This window comes from Pyxicephalus adspersus, chromosome 2 (assembly GCF_032062135.1).
Source record: "Pyxicephalus adspersus chromosome 2, UCB_Pads_2.0, whole genome shotgun sequence".
NCBI classification, from domain to species: Eukaryota; Metazoa; Chordata; class Amphibia; order Anura; family Pyxicephalidae; genus Pyxicephalus; species Pyxicephalus adspersus.
Genome location: NC_092859.1, coordinates 112,210,265 through 112,223,049, shown reverse-complemented (window position 1 = coordinate 112,223,049; position 12,785 = coordinate 112,210,265). Strand labels below are relative to the sequence as shown.

Genomic DNA, 12,785 nt, shown 5'->3' with positions numbered 1-12,785 from the left:
TCCTCCATCCCCAATCTCCCTTGACTCTTTCGCTCCCCTACCTTAACTTCCAACTCCAAGTTTTGCAAAACAGGCAAATTCCCATTTCAAATTTGGATCATCTGATCTTCCCACCTTCTCCTCTGTATATCTTGATACTACCATGGCGCAAACACCCCAGCAATCCCAATCTTTGAAATACTGCACTCTCAATGCCAAGGGGCTGAATAGTCCCTCCAAACATTCACAAATTCTCTACAGCCAACACAAGGCTAAAGTTCTTTTTCTTGTACTTCGAGAAACGCACTTCGAAATTCAAAAAATACCATCCTTGTGCAACCGTTATCATACTTCCTGGCTCCATAGTACTAATCCTGAAGCTAAGTCAATAGCTTATCCATAGCTTTTTATAAATCCCTCCCAGCTCAGGTTCTTGACACCATGTTAGACCCACTGAGTAGATACGTGTTTGTTAAATTTACCGCCTGGGGACGAACTTACAATACAGTGACCTCTCCTTAACCGCCTAATCAACAGCCTACAGTTGCCACTATAAAGTACCTAGACATAATAAAAAGATTTTCAGAAGGTATTCTCATAGTGAGCGAAGACCTTAATATTGCTCTTGACCCTAGGATTGATATCTCATCTGGGAAAACCTCTAATTCTTATTCTAAACTTAATGCATTCCGATCGAAACTCCAGGAGCTTCAATTGATCGACACTTGGCGTACCCTGAACCCTACAACCAAAGATTACACCTTCCACTCTAACCCACATTGTGTATACTCACGTATAGACTACATCTTTGTTAGCCATAGAGCTTTAGATTGGCATCCTACGACGTCTCTATAACGTTATCAATACCAAACCTAGGCAGAAAGGAATGGTCTTGGAAATGCAAGATCATGATAACACTATCAAGACACTCTTATTAGCGCAAGCAGCCAAAACCTTAAAGATTCCTATGTGTCCTCTTTCAATTATCGCAGAAAAGGCATTTGATAGGGTGAACTGGGAATTTATGTATGCATCATTAAGGCAAACCGGTTTGGGCCCCACCAAGTTATCCCTTATTGCAGCTCTACGTTCAGCCCCTCGCGCCTGGGTGCGCGTTATTGGCTCCGTCTGCACCGTTTACAATTAGAAATGGTACTAGACAGGGATCCCCCCTGTCCCCATTACTATATGCCTTAGTGATGGAACATTTAGTAGTTGCCCTACGTACAAACCCTAATATTAAAGGCATTTAGATAAGAGATACAAAATACAAAATTTCACTTTCTTTTAATATACATACCATCGCCCCACACTTAACTTCCTTCTGTTTTAAAGGAATTTGGAAGGTTTGGCTCAGTTCGTAATTTTAAAGTCAATTATAATAAATCGGAATAGCTCAATGTCCCCCTTCCTCATACTCAAATCTACTCCATAGGCATCGATACTACATATTACGTCAGACCCTACCCAATTATTCACATATAATTTTTCTTCTCTATTCAGTAAAATTTAATCAGACTTTCACAAGTATGATTCTTTACCCTTGTCCTGGTTTGCCAGAATTAATTCACAAAAAATTAACATCATGCCCCGTATACTATATATTTATCAAACGGTGCCGATTCACCTCCCAGCTTTCTACCGACGAAAACTTCACAACTTTTCAAATCATTTATATGGAAAGATGAACGACCTCGCATAGCCCTCCGTTCACTAATCAAACCCAAGGCAACTATATTAATAGGATTAGTAGATTGGTTTCATAATAGAGAAAGGAAGAGTTGGGTGGTTCTTAGGAAATCAATTTTCTCCCCTAGACTGAAGATCCCTACCATGGGTAAACACTGCATTGTTAAACCCCAAATACTGCTTTTCAAAACTGATCTTAGATCTCTTACGTGTTTGGGATTATCTCTTACGTTTGGGCAAAATTTCCTCCAAGATAGGTCCTATGACCCCTTTATTTGTCAACCTGGCCTTCCCCCCAGCAATGAACACAGACATTCCTAATTTGGAACCTCAATGAGCATCGACACCTTTGGGACATTTTGTCCAATGGACAACTTCCATCCCTCTCTTCCTTAAGCATTAGAGATTGTGGCAATTTGGCCCTTCGGTTTCAATACCGGCAGCTTTCCTCTTTTATATCCGCACTCCGCAGAAATACGCACATTTTTCACAGGAGCCTGACCGCCATAGAGACAATATTGAGGTCCCATGACTGTCCATCACATATCATCTTCCTACTATACACTATCCTTTTGTCAGGTACCAAACCCAATTTTCTACTATACACTAGAAATTGGGAATCAAAACTTTATATGCATATTTCTGATTCTTAATGGGAACAGGCCTTAATTATGACACACAAACTGGCATTGCCCTGCAAAGCGCAGGAAACTAATTATAAAATAGTCTCCAGGTGGTATAGGTGCCCTACAGATCTACATAGTTTTTCTCCTTCTCAGACTGACACATGTTGGTGTTGCCTATCATGTAGAGGCTTTATGCTACATATATGGCGAGAATGTCCACCTATTCTTTTCTTTTGGGGAACAATTATAGAAGTCTATAATAAACTGACAGGTTCAGATATTCCTAACAAACCCAAAGTGCGGTTATTATTCATGATCCCCGGTTCCGAGTGTGCTCCGCCATTTTTTAACTGCAGCCAGAGAAGTCATTCCCGGGTTCTGGAAACAAACGAACATTCCTTCCTTAAAGGATTGCTTTGCTTAACTTGAAAGGATCCAGCATATGAAATTGTTATTAGTAGCTGAAGATGAAGATCAATATGAAAAATTCAAATACACGTAGTCAGCTTGGGACCCTTTAAGGAAATTTTTCTTATTCCAGGATTGGGTTGCTTATAATTCCCCTGCTTCATTTACTTTATTCCCCCTTTCCTCCCCTACCCATCTACTTCTTCCTCTATAACCCCCCAGAACTAGTTGTTGGTTTTGTTCTGCTGGACATGACATGTAATGGAGTGTTACTCCTCATGGACATTTTTTAACTATTTTTTTGTCCTATGATATCTTTTGTACAATACATGCATGTTTTGTTTTTTTTTTGTTTATGCATTCACGTTGACTGGATAATGCATGATGTTGTATTTGTTATTTTATAAAAACCAAAAAACTTGATTGAAACAAAAAAAACCATGGCAATATTGACATCTTTGGTATCTATGTACTCCAGGGGTCGGCAAGGGGTGTGCCTGCTTCAATGCAGTGACGTCAGCCCCCAGCTTGCTCTCAGCCAGATACCCAGGACCGGATGCAAAACTTGTTCTCCAGGACTGTATTACTCACCACAAGTAAGTCCCAACCTTCCATTTGATGGATAATAAATATATTATAAATTAATAATAAGTATACTTATTTTTAACCCCTATCATCATCACTCACTAGCCCCTTTGGGCTTCATTCCCCACAGGTATTGGTACGCTACACCTCGTGTATCTAAAAATATTTATTTACTCAATCTTAATACTTATTTATTCACTTTCAATACCTATTTACTTAAAGGTCGGGAAACCCATACTTAATGCCTAAGACACCTCCCTAGCCCTCCAGCAACAGACATAAACAACATACTGAACGTGTCTGCTTTTCCTCCGGGTACTCCGGTTTCCTCCCACATCCCATAAACATGCAGTTAGGTTAATTGGCTCCCCTCCCAAAAAAATAAACACTAATACTTTCATGACATGACAATGGTAGGGACATTAGATTGTGAGCCCCTATAAGGGACAGTTAGTGCCACAGACTTTGTACAGCGCTGTGTAAAATGATGGCGCTATATAAATACTGTGATACTAATAATATTCACGAACATAAACCGTAGTAACCCTTCTATGTTATTCTCACCAGCCATACACCTGCTGGAATCTTCTCCATTTGTTTGGAATACCCTTGATAAAAGGTTAATATCTCTACCTACCTGCGTAGATTCTACGCACTTCTCCATACACAAATTAACTATTCTATGTAACATTCAGGGCTTGGCTTCAGGATTAAAAAAGGATTAATCACCAACTACACAAAAAAATACCCTACCAAGTGATATCATAGAGTTCCCGCACAGTAACCCCAATTACCATGCCTAAAGAACAGAAGCAACCTGCAGCTACCAGACTCCGGAAAGTTGCCCTCGATCGTTACGTCTTCAACCCCGAATAGACTGACGAATTATTCTTCGTCCAACGCAGCAACAAAGCCCTGTGTTTAGTGTGCAACAACACCAACAGCACTTTCAAGCGGTCGAATATTAGGGAGAATTTCGATGCCAAGCATGCACACACGTACAGAGACTACACCGCGGATGGGCTGAAGACTGAGGCTGTTCGCATGCAGTCACGGTTGGATCAACAGTCGTCTCTTTTCAAGAAGCAGGCCTCCAAAGCTTCAGGAGGCTGCTGAGCGTCGCACTCATGCTTCCTATGAATTGTCCTTGATTGCCAAGAAAATGCATCCCTTCACTGATGCAGACTTTGTAATGGATCGTATACTTGCTTCTGTTGACGTCATTTGTCCTGAGCAACACAACGCTTTCAAGGCAATCCCGCTATCTTCCCGCACTGTGACTTCGATGTTTAGAAAGTTCAAAACTCTCGATCTATTCTCCATCGCCTTGGACGAGAGTTGTGATATCAAAGACACTGCGCTGCTGGCCATTTTTGTGCAAGGCATCACGCAAGACCTTGGGGTAGTCTAGGAGTTTCCCAGCCTCAACCCGATGAATGGAATGACAACTGGCCAAGATGTCTTCAATGCCCTCCTACCTGCTTTGAGTGGTTTCGACCTGTCGAAGCTCGCCTCGCCAACTACTGACGGTGCACCTGCCATGGTTGGATCTACCAAGGGACATTCGCAGCTGTTCATCAACCACTGCCGCTCTTTGGGCTGTGCGCAGAAGATATGCAAGGTGCAGTGCATCGCCCACCAGGAGTCACTGTGTGCCAAAGCAGTTGGCATGAAGGACATTATGTCTGTTGTGGTGAAGTTAGTGAACGCAGTGCTTGCTCTTCCCTCTTAACCACCGCATCTTCAAGAACATGTGCGAAGCTGCACAGGCGGATTACGGCGATCGAATTTACCACACCCAGGTTAGCTGGCTCAGTCGTGGCAACGTCTTGAAGCGTGTCTTCGCCCTCCACCACAAGATCTTTTCCTTTGTCAGTGAGAGGGGGCTCAAAGGCTTTGAAAAGTTCTCTGATGAGGTTTGCCTCTGTCGGTTCAGCTTTCTCACTGATAACAGCTCTCACCTTCACAAACTAAACCGGAAGCTTCAAGAATGTGATGTGCTCATCACGAACATGGAAGCCCACTTGCGGGCATTCGAAGCAAAACTGATTCTATGGGAGAAACAGCAGTATAAGGGCGACTATGTCAATTTCCCGCACTTCGCCCAGTGTGATGCAGCCCTCGTTGACACCGAAGAATGCAGTGTGCTGTCAACCCTGCGGAATAAATTCTCTTTGCGCTTCACTGATGTGCGTTCTCATTCGCAAGAGTTCAAGATTGTCAGCAATCCTTTTGACTTTCCCTATTATGAGGGCCCCTCTGATGTGCAATTGGAGTTGATTGAGCTGCAGGCTTCGGACGTTCTCTTGTCCAAGTTTAATTCTTGCAATACTCTCATTGATCTCTACCGTCATCTGCCACATGCTCAGTTTCTAATGTTGTTAGCCTGTGCCAAGCGTGTGATCGCAATAATTTGCAGTACTTTTTCGTGTGAGCAGTTGTTCTCCAAGATGAAATTTTGTAAGAACAAGCTGCGCTCTCAGCTCACTGACAATCACCTTAATGACATTCTGTTGCTGAACTCCTCATCATTACAACCTGAACATCATGTTTCCTATTGATCGTACTGTATTTCCAAATAAAAAACCTTTCGGTTTTTTTCATGCCAAGTGTGTCTTCTTGACCTCCTGAAATGGCCTAGTAGCCCAAAAAGTATGCTGACCCCTGATCTAAGGTCACATTTAAATTGGAGGAAGCCAATCAACGTAACTGCATTTATTTTGGAATGTGGAAACCCATACCATCACCCAGGATCTGATGCAACTATGCTGTTTCCTAACATATCTTTCTTTTCCAATTGACTTCAATTTTTTTTTTTATTTAAATCAGAGTTATACGGACAGTATATATATACACTATAATTTTACCAATTACTATAAAATGTATGAATATGTGTCTGTCCTATTTTGATACTCTTGTTATTGACAAAATCAGCAATGTTTTTGTTGTGGCTCCTCCAAGATGTCATATGATGTAGGCTCATCAAATATCGCGAGAGACTGCCGAGACCCCAATTTGACATAATCCTTTAGAGCATAGGGGCTGACTAGAAGAGAGGCACACATTGGAGCTAATAGCTAAAAGGGAAACAGCGAAAGTTTAGCAATCCTCCCAGAATTCGGTTGCCAGCAACTGTTTTATTTTTTTTGGGGGGGGGGGGTCTTAAAGGATATAACCTTAAAGCTGTAGTATTCTTGTAAGGAATTAGCGTTTATATATTAGTAACCTGTACAAAGTGATTTTAAAGTCCTAAATCTTGTGTACAGGTCCCCTTTAGTTATGTGACACTAAACCCTTAATTAAAGACTCAAAATATTCTTGCTTACCTTCTCCAGGGATCCATTAGATTTTATTTGTGACACATCATGTATTTTAGATGATAAGAAATGTAAATCCTCATTAAACGCTTATGTTTTAGAGGGTGGCTACACTCAGCTTACATGCTCTCTCCAAGGATGTGTAATGTAGTCACCCTCCTCTGCACATTCACAGATAAGACCTCACACTCAGGGAGTGCTTACCAAGCAGATGACACCACTGGCGCAGTTTTCAGTGAAAGTTTTCTGCATAAAGCAGTACACATTGCAAGTGTACTTCTTAAAGAGCAAACTGGAGGTCCAGGAATGCATTCAGGGTTGTGGAAACAGGACAGAAAAAAAAGAAGAAGATAAAACCACCATCCACTATCAACAACAAAAAAACTGGTATTTTATTGATTGAAAACAACTAGCAGAAGTTTTCAGAAGGGACTTCTATTTTACACATTTGGCCTGCGTTAGCAAGTCTTGGGTCTAAGGAGATTATTAATAATAATAATAATAATAATAATAATCCAAGTGCACAGGATAAACTTAACACGAGACCCTAACTTGTGGCCGATGACAAAGTCCAGGTAAGCGAGGAGGTGGTTTCCACTGGTGTTGTCTCAAAAGTAGGGTTAAATTTGTGGGCATCATGTCTGGGTGAATATGACGTCCTAGCACACAATTGTAATTCCAGCGCCCAGCACTGCTTAATGAATGCAATGGCATTATGTATTCACAAGGCAACAGCTAAAATAAAAGGGCCAGAATAAAGAAAATTGGTGCAGATAGGGATTCACCACCAAGAGGTAGGGTTATCTATTTGGTAAGCAATATATGTAAAAACAATATACTAGAACACATTGATTTTTCTTTTTTTAGGGGCATAGAATCCCTTTAAACGTCTGGCAAACAAATATATACACAGTTAAAACATACGTGCAAACTGTTTGATCTGATTTCTGATTCAAACTGTGACCTAAATTTTCTCTTCTGCTGGAAAGAAATACAGTTTGGTCAAGGAAAAGCCTGGCAGCTTGCTGATTGGTTAATTAGGAGGAAGCAGCAAAAAAATGGCCACTTACATGCTTTCCCCTAAATGTGAATTAGAAAAAAATTAGAGCAGCCAGGATGTTTATTGCAGAAGGGACAGGCAATGTCCCTTCTGTAACAAAATAAACTTACCTGCCTATTTGCAATTTGTTTTTGTTTTTTTACACTCACCTGCCCTTGTTCTGTTACAGGTGCTGCTCTCTTCACCTAGTCCTCTTCCAGGTTCCAAATCTTTGTCCCTCTTGAATGACCAGGGAGGAATGATGTAACTCTGGTGCGTGTGAGTTTATTCATTCCTGGCAGCCAGGTGTAACCTGGAATATCCAGCATCACTTACTATGATGAATGAAAACATTACAGCATCCTGCCTCAGTACTGCTTTAAGGAGCACTTAGCTCTGATGTAGGCAGTGGGCTAGCCCTCTGCAGCTTTGCAAATATCAAAATGTTTGAATGAGAGGATGTCAGTCTGGATCTGTGAACAGTATCTATAACAGTATTTTTGACTGCCCTAGATAACATCTAAATGTGATGCGGAGCTAAAAAAAACCAACTTTTTAATGAATTAGTAACTACGCTAATTAGTACACCAAGCTTATAATAAATATCCTATTTGTAGCTATAGTACTAAAATGTACCGGTAACATCAAAGGGACCCCCTCAAAACAAAAAACTGAAACCCCAACCACTGTTGTCTAATATAATCCTTGTGCCAGGAAAACATTGAAATTTTAGATACAAAAAGCTCCATGTATCTAAACCATGTTTAGATACAATATCCATGTATCTTATAAGCTAAATGCAAGACCAGGACCATTAATAAGCAGGTCAAATGTTTGTTAGGACTCTACAGTCCAGAAACTCGGTTCATGGTCCCTTGCTCTTTTCTCCTATGGTGCATGAGTTTCAAACTCTCTAAAGTCCTGCCATTATGGACACCACTGAGCACCTCAAGAAAGTGGGGGCAGGACATAGTTTACCGGTTCTGGGGTGCTGCTCCCCTGCAACCATACCTAGTGCATGTAGGTGACATCATATAGGTCAATGATCTGTACATGAAAAGAGGATCAATGAGAAGCAGCGTGACAGAACAAGCAAGTTTCTAATGTTTTTTTTGCGCTTTGTATACGGGGGTAAGAGCATTTCTTAGAGATGGTCAGCGTGGTGGGTACAGCAGACTGCAGAGGGAACCTTTAAAGGAGGATCGGTGTGGTGGGGAGAGCAGTCTGCAAGTTGACTCCAACACCAGCTGTAGGTTGTCCCCTTAACTATAGCAGCCTAAAAGTCTCCATCAGATCACACTGCTTCTGCTAACTCTTTCTGAGGGCAATAAAATACCACAGAAACTCCAAAATGTTAAACCTCCCACAAAAACAGGAAGTAAATTTATCACTGAGGAACTGATATGTCTAGACCTTCCTTCTAGAATAAATGTATGGTAGCTTAAAGTGAAATTAGCACACCGGCAACATATTTGTTAACTAAACTGGAACTATCACTTCCTTGTGGGTTTCAAGTTTATGTAAGAATCTTTTACCACCAACACAACAGCAGGAATCACAGACTGACGTATTGCATAAGCACCAACATATTAGTAAATCCTCCTACTTATGTTCACCCTTTACAGAAAAAGGTCAATAGACTCAGCAAAATCAGAGCTGTCTGGATTCCAGTATATTCACAATACCAGGAGATTTACTTACTTCTAGGAATGGTCAGCCGGCATTCCCTCACTTTCCTTCCAAGGTGCCTATTTGTATGGCATGGGGTGGTTGCCAAGCTTCACCCCTGGAGTTGTACATAGAAAAAAAAGAAACAATTCTAAAACTACAGAAGTTACATGACAGTAAAAGTAAAAAAAAAGGTGTGTTTTTAGTTTGTAACCAACCGCAAAGGTTTGCCACTGGCTGTGTTAGGCTGAGTAAAGCCGGCTACAGAAATCAGATGATTGTCCCTGGAAATTAGCGTGTGCAGGTTTCCAGTAACAGAAAAAACAAATGAGTGCTGTACAAACAGCACCGATCTGTTCAATTGAAAGGGGAAGGACATAGGACAAGAATATGGGGAAGGACAAGATAGTGGCACTCCACTGTGCTCTTCTCCAAAGGAGTGAACAGTGGTTGGTCCCAATAAGCTGTTCATCTATGGCAGATCAGAGGCAGATCTGCTGTATCCATGTCAGATTTTCACTCTGAGCACGACCATTCAACCTGGGTGAGAAATATCTGACACCAACATTTTTATTTTATATAAAAGGGTAGACAACCCTCCCTTGGAAGCGGCTCTGTGTTTGTGAAGGTTTGGTGGATTAGCAACTGAGGATAATCAGCGGATGTTTGTTCTCAGTAGCTGGGTATGGCAATTTGGGGAGCCTGTGGACAATATTTGTAATTTAATTCACACTATTTCTTCTGGGAGAAGTTCAAGAATATTGGTGAATTCAGAACACATAGTGCTTCTGGGTTGACTGTCTCGTTACCCACTGCATCCTTTGATTGCTGAGGCCAATTTTGAGTGAGCACCTCTATTGTGTCCTGACGCAGAGGATAGGGAAGAAACCAAACTCTTTATATTTCCTGATGAAGCGGACTGAGTTTTTAAAATGCATACAGAATAACATCATCTAGTGAGAATTTTCATCCAGAGATTTCAAATACCTGAAGTTTGGATCATACACCTGAGATGAGGTTTTTTTTTAATTGATTTTGTGAATATTAAAATGTATAAACATTTTTTTTTATTGTTGAGTATTTTTTGTTATTGAAATTCATGGAATGTGGTAGCGTAGTGACCATATATACCTATTAGGATAAATTCAGTTTGCTAAAAGTAAAAATTATTTTTTTTTTAAAGCCATTTAAATTAAAAAAAAAGTAAAAAGGTGAAGCCCCTCCCCTTTGAAGAGCATAGCCCGATCTCACACATGTACAGTTGGATCAGTCCTGTTTTTTCCCATTTACAGCAGGCTAGGTCACCCGATCTTAATGCAAGGTCACGTAGCCAGAAGGAGAAGGAAGATTAGTAGGAAGATGGTGGCGAAGCATCAGGACGAAGTTTGACAACAGGACAGCGTGGGACCCAAACAAGGACAGCGTCGGAGAAATCAGGAGTAAAGGTGAGTATAAATTTTTTTTTGTTACTTCTGATTTAAGAATCATTGTTTCCTAGGGCTGAAATGACTCTTAGACTTAATAGTAAACATACAATATTATTTTTTCCCAGTGTAACTGACAAATAAATCCTTTAAATTGATGTACAATCCCCTTGGTTATTAATCTGTATTACGATCGATTTCACCATCACATCTAATCAAAAAAGGTAAAAGTGCTTGCAATGGAGGTCCAACTCAATGTAAGTTGCCGTAATTTCCTGTTCTGAACTATCAAATATCAATTGTGATACAAAGTGGATTCAAGCTCAATGTGATTTCAAATAGACATTTTGCTCAAAAATTAAAATGATCAATAGAAAACATGTTTGATCAAATGAAGGTTTTTGTCCAATCAATTGAAAATTATGGCTAGCTTCAGGCGGACCTATCACCTAACTTTTTACTTTTCATAAAAGGGTAGACAACCCTTTTTTATGTGAAGTAAAAATTATTTTATTTTTTCAAATAAAAATAATTTTTTTAAAGCCCCTCCCCTTGTGTCCAATGGCGGTAAAAACAGATTGAGAGTACAGAGCCGCCTGGGTTACCAAGTTGGTTTCTGTATATTTGTACTTGCATATGTTATCCAACTATCAAAACTCCTCTAAAAAAGCAGTTGTATCTGCGAAACGCGTGTGACTTACATAAATGTTTGATACTTTACTTTATATAATACGTGATGTCTGAGGTCTTTTGTTTGGGTCTTATGTTTTTATCAATGTACATGGAATGTTTAATACTGTTATTATACACTAAATAAAAATACAGTAGCCTTTTGACTATCTGCCACGCAACTATTGGGCCTAGTCCTAGTCCAGCCTAGTTAAAAAAAAAATCTTTGTATTCAAATGCCGGGGGGAGGGGGGTTTTCGCGGTGGGCATCTGCTGCAGTCCTCCTAAAGTTGACACTTCCCTGCTGCCTGCTGTTTACTTCTCCGGCTCCAATTCTTCTGTGTCGGATATCCGCAGGTGCGAAGTGTTGGCCTGTGTGTGGAGGTGAGTATTGTACTGTATTAATAGAACTCCGGACTATCTGGCCTTTTTGTTATTCGGCCTGTCCTTCCACCACATTAGACCGGCTAGTCCGGAGTCTACTGTATTGTTTTGTAACTGATTTACTTGCCAGTAATTCCCTGCTAAGGTACGCTAGTACTCTGTTCCATTCTATGTTGTTTTTTGGAGATATGGCATCTTTTTGATATCTTGGTTTGCTATAGGGGAAAACCTTTATGGTGTTTATATGACTATGGACTTTGTACAGCTCTGCGTAATATGTCCATGCTATATAAAAACAAGCTAATAATAAAGCTATTGCTCTGTACAATTCCAGTTATGATTTAATCAATGTTTACTGTCTTTGTTTTTATCCCTAAACCATATTGACACAATGTACACTAAGATGTTTTATTTTAAACCTATCGTTAAAAGAAAAAGAATGTATTTTGCTAAATATTATGAAGAAACATATTGTTTCATCAAGCCACACTGACCACAATACAAGACAAAAAAGTAAGATCAAATTCCATATGATACATTTAATGACAGTGATTTGGTACACTGTCACATGTATCCGCCTTCACTGACCTTTATAGACTGCACATTGATAGGACTGATGCTTGTGACTCTGTAGTCTGCCTCCGTTCAAGCAGTTCAAACAGGTGAACAAGTTCATCAAAGAGACTTGAACAACATTTCACTAACCTACTTTTAGGGCATATGGGACAGACTGATTCCACCTCCATATAGTGACTGTTAGTAGACATTCCACCATGCCGCAATTATTGTTAATAAACAGTATTTATATGGCACCAACATAATATCCAGAGCTGTACATAATGACAGATACAGTGACACAGGAGGAGAGGACCCTGCCCAGAAGAGCTTACAATCTAACTGCATTTCTACAAACACTGAAACACATTGCTTGCTGTTCTATAGGGTGGCAGCAGTGTTCATTATGCCAATCTGTCCTTAGCAGGTAGCGGGCACCCTG

At 40.3% G+C, this 12,785-nt stretch overlaps 1 long non-coding RNA gene across 1 annotated transcript in view; it reads right to left on the bottom strand.

Annotated features, from left to right (window-relative positions):
• Nucleotides 1–12,785, bottom strand: part of LOC140324192 (uncharacterized) — an 83,081-nt gene that overhangs the window by 66,744 nt on the left and 3,552 nt on the right. The window contains exon 2 of the long non-coding RNA XR_011919508.1: nucleotides 9,345–9,429. This is a non-coding gene — a long non-coding RNA (uncharacterized lncRNA). The remainder of the gene's footprint in view (nucleotides 1–9,344; nucleotides 9,430–12,785) is intronic.